This window comes from Octopus bimaculoides, chromosome 2, assembly GCF_046866305.1.
Source record: "Octopus bimaculoides isolate indiv1 chromosome 2, ASM4686630v1, whole genome shotgun sequence".
Lineage (NCBI taxonomy): Eukaryota > Metazoa > Mollusca > Cephalopoda > Octopoda > Octopodidae > Octopus > Octopus bimaculoides.
Genome location: NC_142929.1, coordinates 117561000 through 117573305, shown reverse-complemented (window position 1 = coordinate 117573305; position 12306 = coordinate 117561000). Strand labels below are relative to the sequence as shown.

Here is a 12306-nt window from a genome sequence, read left to right as displayed (position 1 = left end):
AACTAGTGAAAGGAAACTAATATTTCTGTTGCAGATTTTTTTCTTCCTCCATCTGACATGACATGGAACTTGACACAGCTACAGAAGGCTATAATACTTCTTGGGTGTAACAGATGCATATATGTTGATATGTGCAACTATTACTTACTTATCTTTCTGAAGATGTTGAAAAAAGGATAGAATGCCCCCACCCCAACTTTTCTTTTTTTTTTTAAGTGTTATGGACCACACTTCGAGATTTTTCACACAAAAAAGGAGAAAAATGAATATATAAAGTAAATCATTTAAAACCTATTACAGATAGTTGTTCTTGAGAATGTTTTCGTGGAGTGCACCGTGAAAAAATTTGTCTGGTGAAATATTGAAATAACTTTAGTTGAGCTGTTGCAGGAATGTAACAAGTCATAAATAACAAACAAGAGACGCCGACACTTAGAGCGAAATCTATGCCTCAATACTGGAGAATTTCGCGTGTAAATACTAGTTTGATGCTTGGCGTGAATAAGACCACCAAAACCTGCAATATGAAAAGGGTTCGAAAAAATAACCATACCGCATCGTCCGTCGCGTGGGCTAACAAGAGACCCGTTCAGCCCTTAGGCAGAGGGCTTCGTTTGAAAAATGTACTGCAGTCTCCACCCAATACCGGTACAACCAGCAATAAAGCTGCAATTTGTTTTGGGAGGCGTATGTTGAAGCACAAAGAAGGTACATCTCAGAGACCCTGTAGCGAGTCCGGAATGGAGCAGCCGTTAGTGAAAGGGGATACTGGAACAATCAACCAAGTGTAGACAGTGACATATACCTACATGCTTTCTCGCTCATCTTAAATTTGTTTTGTTGTCGTTACTGTTACTGTTTAGACTGACTGAGCAATCTTGCGGCCTTCATTTCAGCCATCATTAAATTTCATTATTTTATTATTCTTAAAATGAATTCATTTCATTGAGATCTTTGCTAGGATACTTTACAAAGGAAGCCAACCAGATACTTCTCAAACAAAAGAAACACTATTCTTCTGAGTAGGTAACAATGCTGGTTTAGATGGTCTAGATACTAGTGGCTGAAAAATGCTAGATGATGAAATTGAAGTAACCAGAATATGTGACTGATTAATTAAGGTTAGACAAATTGTAAGTAAAGCAACAGAAACTGCTACCTCTACCTACGTACTACAATTGGGGCTAACTGATGAACGAAAGAGCTGCTTCTACGAGGCTCTCTTGTGAACTGCCTCGATAACAAATAACAGTGATATCATTATCATGGTTAATGACTTGTATAGACATGATCGGCAGCAATTTGATGGCTACTCTACTGTACATGGTGTTGTGAGATACGGTTCAAGACATGAAGGAGGATCAAGGCATCTGCAACACGAACAACAGGAAACGGACCAGCTGCTTGATACCTTCCAGTTAGGTGAACTTACAAACCAGATAGACTAATGGGTTTTTTTTTCTTGTGAAGAATATATGTCACCCAACATAGGCTACTAATTAGAAACTTCAGAATAAGAATTAGACTAAGAGACAAAAAACAATCTGAAGGAAGGGGACAACTGGCAGTTTTCACAAGTTAACCCACTGAAAGCTAAAGACTAGTGCTGTGGCTGGAGTAAGGCTTCAGCTTGATGAAGAGTAATATGGAGGTGGAATATAACTGTAGACAATACCATAAAAGCTGAAAGACAGCTTGAAAAGAATGGAAGAAAAAGGGCAGCAAATACCAGTAGTGTGTGGAAGGAAGAGAAGCTGGACAAGAGTTCATGGCACGGAGGGAAGCCGAAAGAAGGAAGTTTCCTTATGTTCGGTGTTGGAGGGATATGAGGTGACATGTGTTCTGGATTGCATGGTAGTGTCAGAGTGAACCAAGATACTGGGGACCAGTGTATTCGGGACGACGGTGGCGCACTGTCTTTCAATGAGACTGAGTAGAAATAAGTTTAGAAATGGTACTTCGAGAGACTGTTGGATGTGGAAAATTTGTTAGAGGAGGATGATCTTACCCGAGGTATCCAGAACAGATGGACCAGCAACTGAAATACAGTCAAAATGGTCATTAAGGACACGAGGTTGAGGAAAGTAACCAGTCCATTTGATTTAGTCGCGATGTTGAAAAGTAGGGCTCAAGTTAGTCACCTGCACAGTCAATCAAGTAATAGGGCACCAGTCAAATGTATTTCTTGCAATGCTCAGAAGACCCTAGTGAAATGGTTGGTGGCTTCTGTTACTTAAGCTACTTAATTAGCAGGGAAAGGGTTGTTCTGAAAGCATAAAAGCCAGCATGAAAATAGAGTGGAGACACTTCAGAGAGCTTATTACATCTACTGACAACAAAGGGATTCCTCCCTCTCTCTCTTGCTCTCCTTCCTCCCCCCTCTCTCTCTCTCCGAGCAAAGGTGGATCGTACGATGTTTGCGTACGAAACGCGATGCTGCATGGTAGTGAGATGTGGGCAGAGAATACAGAAGATTTGCGAAGATTGGAAAGAAACGGAGCGAACATGAATATTGAATTAGCAACGTTAATGTGCATGAACGCCGAGATACGGAAGAGTTGACAGAAAAGCTGGCTATAAAATGAATTAGTCGTCGTGCACAAGACAGACAGCTAAGCTTGTACGGACACGTAATGCGTATGGGTGATGTCAGGTGAGTGTAGAAGTGCTAGAAAATCCATGCATACGCAACCAGCAGAAGAGGAAGACCATGACAGAAGAGGAAGACCAGCAGAAGAGGAAGACCAGCAGAAGAGGAAGACCAAGGGTGAAGACCGATTTTCGAATGCTGAACCTTACAAAGAAGATGACTAAGGAACGCAACAAATGGCGGATGGCTTGTAAGAAAGAGCCCTTCTAGCCCACGCAAGACTGGAACTGGATGTAAAAATGATAAATCATTATTATTTAAGACTATTATTTTAAAGCAATTCTAAGAACAATAACAGAACATTTACAGATGGCAAAACTCAGTACTAAGGGGCCAGGCAAAAAAAATAATAATATATATATCCCAGTCAAAACGAATTTTATAACACACACATAGACACACACTCACACACACACACACACACACACACACACACACACACACACACACACACGCACACACACACATATGGTGATGTAAATACAAAGAACAAGGAAAAAATAGAGAACACAGTAAGGACAAAGGTTAACGTTATTAGCTTAACGTTTTAATAGAAATACATACGTTTTAATAGAAATACGGACATACATGTGTGGATATTTATTCCAACCATCCCCACTCTGCTCCCCCCTCTCTCTCTCTCTCTTTTTCTCTCTCTCTCTCTCTATCTATCTCCCCTTCTCTCACTTTCTCTCGATCCCAACGCTTTAATGATTTTGCTCATTTACCACCCCACTCCCCCACGCATATACACATAAAAACATCGAACAATGCGTGTGCGCGTGCGTGCGAGTGTATGCAACGATATGCTAATATACTTTTTTAGCTTTCAATTATTGGTCTATGGCCATACTGGCACACTGTCTTGAAGAGTTTACTAAACCACATCAAACCCAATACTTATTTCATTTCTGGTTATCGTTCAAAGGCGGCGAGCTGGTAGAAACGTTAGCACGCCGGGCGAAATGCTTAACGGTATTTCGTCTGTCTTTACGTTCTGAGTTTCAAATTCCGCCGAGTCGACTTTGCCTCTCATCCTTTCGGGGTCGATAATTTAAGTACCAGTTGCATCCTGAAGTCGATCTAATCGACTGGCCCCCTCCCCCAAAATTTCGGGCCTTGTGCCTAGAGTAGAATAGATTCTTGTTATCGTCACTATTTGTCGGACCGCTAATTTACGAGACTTGAAAAGACAACCAAGAACAGCTGTTTTAGACTGTAAAATTAAACACAGATGCCCGCACATACGCAAACACCACACGTGTGCGCGCGCGCACACACACACACATATACTGTGGAATCATGCACAGCTTCCGTCTACTAAATTTCTCTCGGGAAGAAGATCTCCCGAGTTTATAGTAGAAGCCAGTTGCCCAAAGTGCCGAACAGTGGGATAGAACTCTGAATCATGTGGTCTGTATGAATGCATACGTGTGTGTGTGTGTGTGTGTGTGTGTGTGTGTATTTGTGTGTGTGTGTGTGTGTGTGTATTTGTGTGTGTGTGTGTGTGTGTGTGTGTATGTACATTAGAACACATAGAGCTGTACTTACAGGTGAAAAGTGAGTCTTGATCAACGTCAATAATACCTGGAACACCTAATTAAGTATATTATCAATTCTTTTTCTATTTTCTCTAATCAGATATATTCCATTACTACTACCACTACAACAAATACCACTAGCACCACTACCACCACCACTACTATTACTACTGTTACTGCTGCTGCTGCTGCTGCTGCTGCTGCTGCTGCTACTTCCAGTGTTATCGCTACTACTTATCCCATAGCCAAACTGCATTCCCCCAAACCGGCCAATACCCGGTGTCGACAGCAGCAGGTGTCAACCAAATGCTATTAATTCTTCAAAATATCTTATCAGTTATTATTTTGTTATTGTTCAACGTTGTTTTTGTGTGTTGTACAGTGTTCTTTTTGAATCTTTTATTTCTCTTTTCTTGTTCACCTTTGTTATTGCTGACCTCTAGATGAGCTCTGATGAAAGACCTACGGTTCAAAACGTTCAAACGGTGACCATTGCGATTTTATTATTATTAAGATTAAGGACGGCGTGCTGGAGGTAATCGTTAGTTTCTAATTGGCCAAGTCATTAGATCGTTGGATAGAATACCGAGTGATGTTTGTTCCGACTCTCTGAGTTGAAATCCCGTATCTGAGTTCAAATTTACTTTTCGTCCTTTCCAGGCCGATAGATATGTACCAACCAAGCAGATTAGTAGAACTGTTAAAATGTTGGACTAGATTCCTTACGGTACAAATTCCAACTCTGTGTTTCGAGTTCCTGCTACGATTAACTTGGGCAGTAGACTTAATTCGTCGCTCTGTTTTACATCGTTACCCAGCACCTTGGGTGCCCCAAGTACAAATTAACTTCTTTGCAAGCATTCAGGCTAGTTGGGTTTGAGATACCTTCCTCCTCTTTCCCACTTGTGGGAGCGAGGAAGAAGGTCATGATTACTGTCTTCTCTCCTACCTACAGAAATTGGATGACGGGAGACAGAGCTATGTCCTTGACTTTCGTTTGTATTTCCTGGCTGGTTAATGTTCAGTTCGAACATTTGTAGGTTTTGTAGATTTGCAGGGGAACGCGTGGAGAGGAGGGGTACCACAGCATTGCTCCGAATGCCTGTAACAGAGTGAACAGCACGAAGACTACCTAAAAGTAGATTTCACATAAAGAAATAATAAATGAAAATAAAAAGTGGCATAGGTGTAGCTTTTGTTTATCCTTATACCAGTCATGGTGGAGGCGCAATGGCCCAGTGGTTGTTAGGGTAGCGGACTCGCGGTCATAGGATCGCGGTTTCGATTCCCAGACCGGGTGTTGTGTGTGTTTATTGAGCGAAAACACCTAAAGCTCCACGAGGCTCCGGCAGAGGATGGTGGCGAACCCTGCTGTACTCTTTCACCACAACTTTCTCTCACTCTTACTTCCTGTTTCTGTTGTGCCTGTAATTCAAAGGGTCAGCCTTGTCACACTGTGTCACGCTGAATCTACCCCGAGAACTACGTTAAGGGTACACGTGTCTGTGGAGTGCTCAGCCATTTGCACGTTAATTTCACGAGCAGGCTGTTCTGTTGATCGGATCAACTGGAACCCTCGACGTCGTAAGCGACGGAGTGCCAAAACATGACATATCAGTCATGATCGAACGGACATTTAGGAATGTATTGTTCCGTTTTTTCATGTTGGTCGCGATCTCAGGGAAATTTAGCCACTGTTTCTAGACGATAGAAGGAAAACGGAAAAGCTCTTTCATTGGCTTGTAAGGGTCATGAAATCATGAGGTATTTACTTGTGATTCAAAGAATCAAAACCTATACAGCAGTAGAATCTAAGTTTCTTTCTCCTTCTTTCCTTCCTTCTTCCGTTCGTTCGTTCGTTCGTTCGTTCGTTCCTTCTTTTCTACCTTCCTTCTCTTCCTTCCTTTCTTCCTTTCTTTCTTCTTTCTTTCCTTCCTTCCTTTTTCCTTCTTCCTTTCCTTTCTTCCTTCTTTCTTTCCTTTATTCTTTCTCTCCCTTCTTTCCTTCCTTTTCCCTTCTTTCCTTGCTTCCTTACTTCTTTCTTTCTTTCTTTCTTTCTTTCCTTTTTTCCCCTTCCTTCCTTCCTTTCTTTCCTTCCTTCTTTTTTCCTTCCTTCATCTTTCTTTCCTTCCTTCTTTCCTGCCTTTCCTTTCTTCCTTCTTTCCTTCGTTCCTTCTTTCCTTTCTTCCTTCTTTCCTTTCCTCTTTCCTTCCTTCCTTCCTTTCTTTCTTCCTCCCGTCCTTTCTTTCTCTCTTTCTTTCTCTCTCTTACTCCCTCTGTTTTCCTTTTCTCTGTTTCTTTCTCTCTTTTACTCCCTCTGTTTTCCTTTTCTCTCTTTCTTTGATTCGATTATCTAAAAGTATTATTCGATGAGGTACGAGGAGTGTTGTTATCTAGAAACTTAAACAAAGATAGGGGGACAGGAGGAGAGAGAAGGAGAGAGAAAAAAGAGAGAGAGAGGGAGATAGAGAAAGGTGAGAGACAGACAGAATGTAGAGAGCTGAAACTAAATGTGATAAAATATTTAATTAACTCGGGTATCTGCCGTTTATGATAAGTCAGTAGACAAACAATTCAAATTAAATATTGATTTCAAATTTTGGCACAAGGCCAGCAAGTTCAAGGAAGGAGTAAGCCGATTACAGTGCACAACTGGTACTTATTTTATCGACCCCAAAAGGATGAAAGCGAAATCGATCTCGGCGGAATTTGAATTCAAAACTAAAAGACGGACGAAAAGCCGCTAAGCATTTTGCCCAGATACTAACGATTCTGCCTGCTCGCTGCCTTAATTCAAACTAAATATCGATTTGTTATTGATTATATTTGCACTAAGTAGTTTCAAACAGGAAATATGACGTTCATGGCGTACACTTGAGCATTTATGATGGTAGGAATTGAAACCAAATCTTGGGAATTCGACAAACTCAGTTTCTTTCTATCGCTTACCAATTCAAAATGAAGAGTAATTGCATCACCTTCAACGAACTAATTATTTGTATCAACCTTAGGTGATGGTTTTAACAGAGTTTTCTCTGTAACAAGCATTCAAAACTAAACTTTCATAACGCCCTTAGCAGAGTTTACGCTACAAGAATTCAGACTAAACTAACTTCTTTCGGTGCCATTTCTGTAATACGGTAGCAAACATTTAGGCTAGACTACCTTGGATGACGTCTTTATCATAAGTTTACTCCATAACAAACATTCAGATCGAATTTGTGATGTTGTGACATTTATGCTTAGCAGAAAAAGTTAAATAATATCGATTTGACTGGAAATCCAAAGTTGATGATTCTGTGAGTTATGCAGTAATTCATGTCCATTATAGAGATAGCATTGTGTCACTTCATACAATTATATTTCTCCGGAACCAGCAATGAAATCAATCAGTCTCTCGGCCTGCAAGAGCTAGCCACCAAATTCACCCACCAAATTACAATTCCTAGAAATATTATATCCAACAAAAATTATGGGATGGTTAAGGATGAAATAGCTTTGATTATATTTCTGTTCGAGACAAATACCAACAGTAACTAGTTATGCTCGATATACTATATTCTACACAGGATCCTTTACGCAAGTTTTAAATCTGCTCGAAGTAGTAGCTAAATCTCCCTTAAAAATCACATATATACTTTAGAATATACACTTAGTGATATACTATTGAGGTGTCATTCCTGGAATATCTCTGATCGTAGGTTTGCTCTAAGAGGTCAGTTGTGAGGCTAAACAATGATAAAAAAGAACATTATGGTCACTTCCACTACATACAGATCGCCTACCTCATCACCGTCAGATCACTTCACTAAATCGTATTCAATATCTGAGACGTATCAGACCTGTCAGACATTTCCTTGGATTCTTCCAGTTTATGTTCTGGCTAATCATTAGATTATTTAGAGTAATGATAGACAGCGCCGGTATTGGAATCAAATTAAGCGATATTAAATCTCCACAATTGTCATTCCGTTGCATAATCGACGAAAGTCCAATTTTTGCATTGAACTTGCAGAATCGTTAGAACACTGGACAGAATACCTGAAGTAAGGTACTTTACATTCTAAGTTCAAACCTCGAGGACGTCAACTTTGCCTTTCAATTTCCAGAATCGATAAACTAATCATTCAAAAACTTTGGATGATTTATATTCCATTAAATCTTCCTAGATATGAATGGAATAATTATGGAGACAAAATATGCGAAATTATCTTTTATATATGTGATCTGTATTTAGATCTATTTTGCACAAGTAACTAATTAATATTAAAGTATTTTAGTTCGCTTGAAGCATTGTGTATTGTTTGTAAAGAATAAAAAGTTCAGAATGGTATAACAATGCCCTATAGAACAAAAAATGGACTATATACCTGTTGTAACTTGGCTATCTATAGTCCGATGATATTTCGGAATGACAACTTCTTCTTCAGATCTTATGAGACTCCAGCAAATAAGATCTGAAGAAGGAATTGTAATTCCGAAATATCATCGGACTATAGATAACCAAGTTACAACAGGTATATAGTCCATTTTTTGTTCTATAGTGCATTGTTATACGATTCTAAACTTTTTATTCTTTATAATTAATATTAAATAAAGCTGGCTGAATCGTTAGTGCATCAGGCAAAATGCTTTGTGGAATTTCGTCCGTTTTTACGATCTGAGTTCAAATTCCATCGAGGTCGGCTTTGACTTTGTCTTTCGTAGGTACCAGTTGAGCGTTGGGGTCAATGTAAACGACTATCCCTATTTCCCTAAATTATAGACCTTGTGCCAAAATTTGAAGCCAATTTAAAATTTTTTCATAGCTATCGACATCTGAATGAAATTGTGTTGATGTACAAATATTTGCCTACACTACACTGCAAACAATTATAACCACCAACGCCTGAGACGGGTTAAGTCATGTATATGTATGAACATAGTTCTCAACATATACGAAGGAGTGCTTAAAAGTTCATGGCTTTAAGGGTATCGCAAAAGGTCTGATTGGAAGCCCAAACTTCCGAGTTCTTTTACGGGGCTTAGAAAAAAACTGAAGGACCACTGTAATAAGTGTATGGATCTGAGAGGGAAATATGTTGAATAACATAATAATTAACTGATCCTCCTGTACTTTCTTTTACCAAAATCCAGGAAAATTTCAGCACCCGTTCGTGTGTTCAGTATTTAAACGTTTTACTATCTGTACGCGTATGTACGTGAGCATATTTCGTGACACCTGGTCAATATTTAAAAGCATTTGCACTATTAATTATTTATAGCTAATCTTGGTATGTGACCATATGTGTGTAACTAATTAAATATGTAACTGATTAAATATGTAAATGATTAAAATGGTGTAACTGATTAAACTTATATAATCAGGGTGGCTGTTACCAAGTTTCCAAAATGAGGACATCTCAAACCTGCCTCCATAGGGTACCATAAACGTCTGTGCACACAGTCACATACACATACAAATGTCCGGATGTGTATGTGTGTTCATATGTAAATATGTTTTAGAAATGTGTTGTGTTGTGCATGTGTGTGTACAGAGAGAGAGAGAGACAAAGACAGACAGACAGAGACAGACAGAGACAGACAGACAGAGACAGACAGACAGAGACAGACAGACAGAGACAGACAGACAGAGACAGACAGACAGAGACAGACAGACAGAGACAGACAGACAGAGACAGACAGACAGAGAGCTTTCACCAATTTTAAACAGTACTGTAAAAATAACATTTAACTTTATTTAAAAGAATAAATATGCTAATAAAGTACCCATTTTAACTTATATAGATTCAGAAAAACCTGGCTTTCATTGTTATCATTCTCAACTGTTATCTGCTCACTGAAATGAGAAATCCTCTCAAAGAGCTAAAGAGAGACTTGTGAATATCATACGGGATCCCTCCCAAGCAACACCCCACAACATCCTTGAGTTTTAAGAGACTCCCTCCCACGCCGAGTTTGAAAGCAATCTTGATCCGCCTAGTAAAATTTCTCACAGCATCCCAACCTCTCCAAGGTGGTACTAATTGGTCCTATTCTGTACGTTTTTTTTTATCCATGCAACGTCCATAAACTCATCATCTGCCTTCTCTTCTATCTATTCTGAATGCATGAACTTGTCTCTTTTACCCTTCATTCTGTGTCTAGTTTTGTCTATTTGTCGTTATTTGTTCAGATTGCATGCCTCGCGCATCTCAGTATCTCTTCTCAATTTGTTTTTACTTTCATTTACTCTCACCTCCTTAAACATGATTTTCTTTCATTTTTAATGATTCCTAACATGCATCTTTTCATACTTCGTTTGATTGTTCTAAGACATTACGCTATGTTTTTACTTATTGCTCATGTTTCACTAGTCAAATACTTTGTGCTTCAGACACAATTGCATCAGTTTTTTTTCAAGAGGGCATTTTATTCACCAAAAGCATCCCACCAAGCGTGGATTCGTCTTTTTACTTTCTCTAAATGACCGCATTCCACTTTTACCAGTTGTCCAAGTGAAATATATTTGTTAGTTGTTATGGTATCATAGGTGACTCCTGCTGATATTATTTGTTGTTAAACATGATTTGCGTCTTCTTCATACTTATTTTTAGCTCTGCTTTGCTATTATTGATCAGAGAATACATTAGACTCACATAGTGATCATTAAAAAGAAATTATAACTAGTGAACATCATCTACAAGACTTCACATTGGGAATGAAAAATCAGTGTTGATAGAGGAATACAACAAGGGGATAAATCACTCCAAACTTTTAATGCTGTTCTGAAAAGCATTTTTAAAAGGCTTAAATGAGATAAAAACGGAATAAGCATAAAAGAGGGGTTTTAAAATCATTTATGCTTTATTGCATAATAGTTCTATCAAATGATACTCGTGAACTGGAACAAACTGGCTTTTAATCATTTCTCAGAGATTTTCACCAGAGGCCTTATCCTATTCAAAGATTCATCATTCTACACTCTTTTTTTAATAATTTCTGCTCACTGAAGAGAAGCTGAAATTTTTTTTACAATCATCATTTTTTATTTATTTATTTATATTTTTTGCTCTCTACTCATTCTTAGGAATTTTCTTGTAAATAACTGAGAACTCTTCTGAGAAATTATGCATTTGGAGCTTTGTTTTTTTACTGTGCCAATTAGCATACAGTTTCTCTTGTTACTCCACACCAATGTCATCATTGAAAAAAGAACTTGTTCTGAGTGAGCATTACTGCATTAAGTAGAAAATATATATGTCTTCACCTCCTTCAGATTTGAAAAAGAAATTTACTGATTAGTAATGACGTCTTTCACTTTTGTTATCGAATATCTCAGGAGTATTGATAAATGGCTCCGCAAACACATAATCTTCATATAATTCATACATACCAATATTCTGAAGGCTTCAAACTTTGGCTGCATTGCAGTAATCTCCAAAAGAGATGATGCTTGTTTGGCTAAGCTTCAATGATTTGTTAAGTTGTTTCCAGAAAAGTCTAAATATTGCATGATTCTTTCAAAGAAAACACGCTTCTTAGACACATCAAGATCAAGCTCTGGCTAACCTTGGTGCTCAGTCCAAGCCTATCACCACCAAAAACACTAGAGTCCTTTATTATTCTCTCAGGTTTGCTTTTCAGTTTAGCCATTGTCTTAAAACATTTCAAATAGCAAAATTACGCTGAACGACTCGGCTTCTAGAGCTTCAATGGTGTCTGAGAACAATTTAAATGTGTGACTGGGGAAAAAGAAACAGGATTGTGACGATTCGTCATTTCTTTCATTTCCAAATCACTCTCAGAACGCCTCGGGACTTTTCTTCAACTCGACTTTGGAAATATCATTCTTGTACTTTTCAGTACTTAGGTATTTCATCAACAGATGGCGAAAGTGAGTAAGGAAGGGAGAGAGAGAGAGAGAGAGAGAGAGAGAGAGAGAGAGAGAGAGAGAGGGAGAGAGAGAGAGAGGGAGAGAGAGAGAGAGAGGGAGAGAGAGAGAGAGGGAGAGAGAGAGAGATCGTTACAACACGATGTAACACATCACAATTATCAATATCTGCAAATTCACAAAATTCTTTAACTGTATAGTCCTTTTGCTTCTTTTTCGTTTTTACTTGCTGAATCTAAAGG

General features: G+C 38.6%; 1 protein-coding gene across 1 annotated transcript in view; it reads right to left on the bottom strand.

Moving 5' to 3' along the window:
- Positions 1-4373, bottom strand: part of LOC106871499 (uncharacterized) — a 36946-nt gene extending 32573 nt beyond the window's left edge. Inside the window, exon 1 of the mRNA XM_014917988.3 lies at positions 4202-4373. The gene's annotated coding sequence lies outside the window, so the exon portion shown is untranslated. The remainder of the gene's footprint in view (positions 1-4201) is intronic.
- Positions 4374-12306: the final 7933 nt, after the last annotated feature.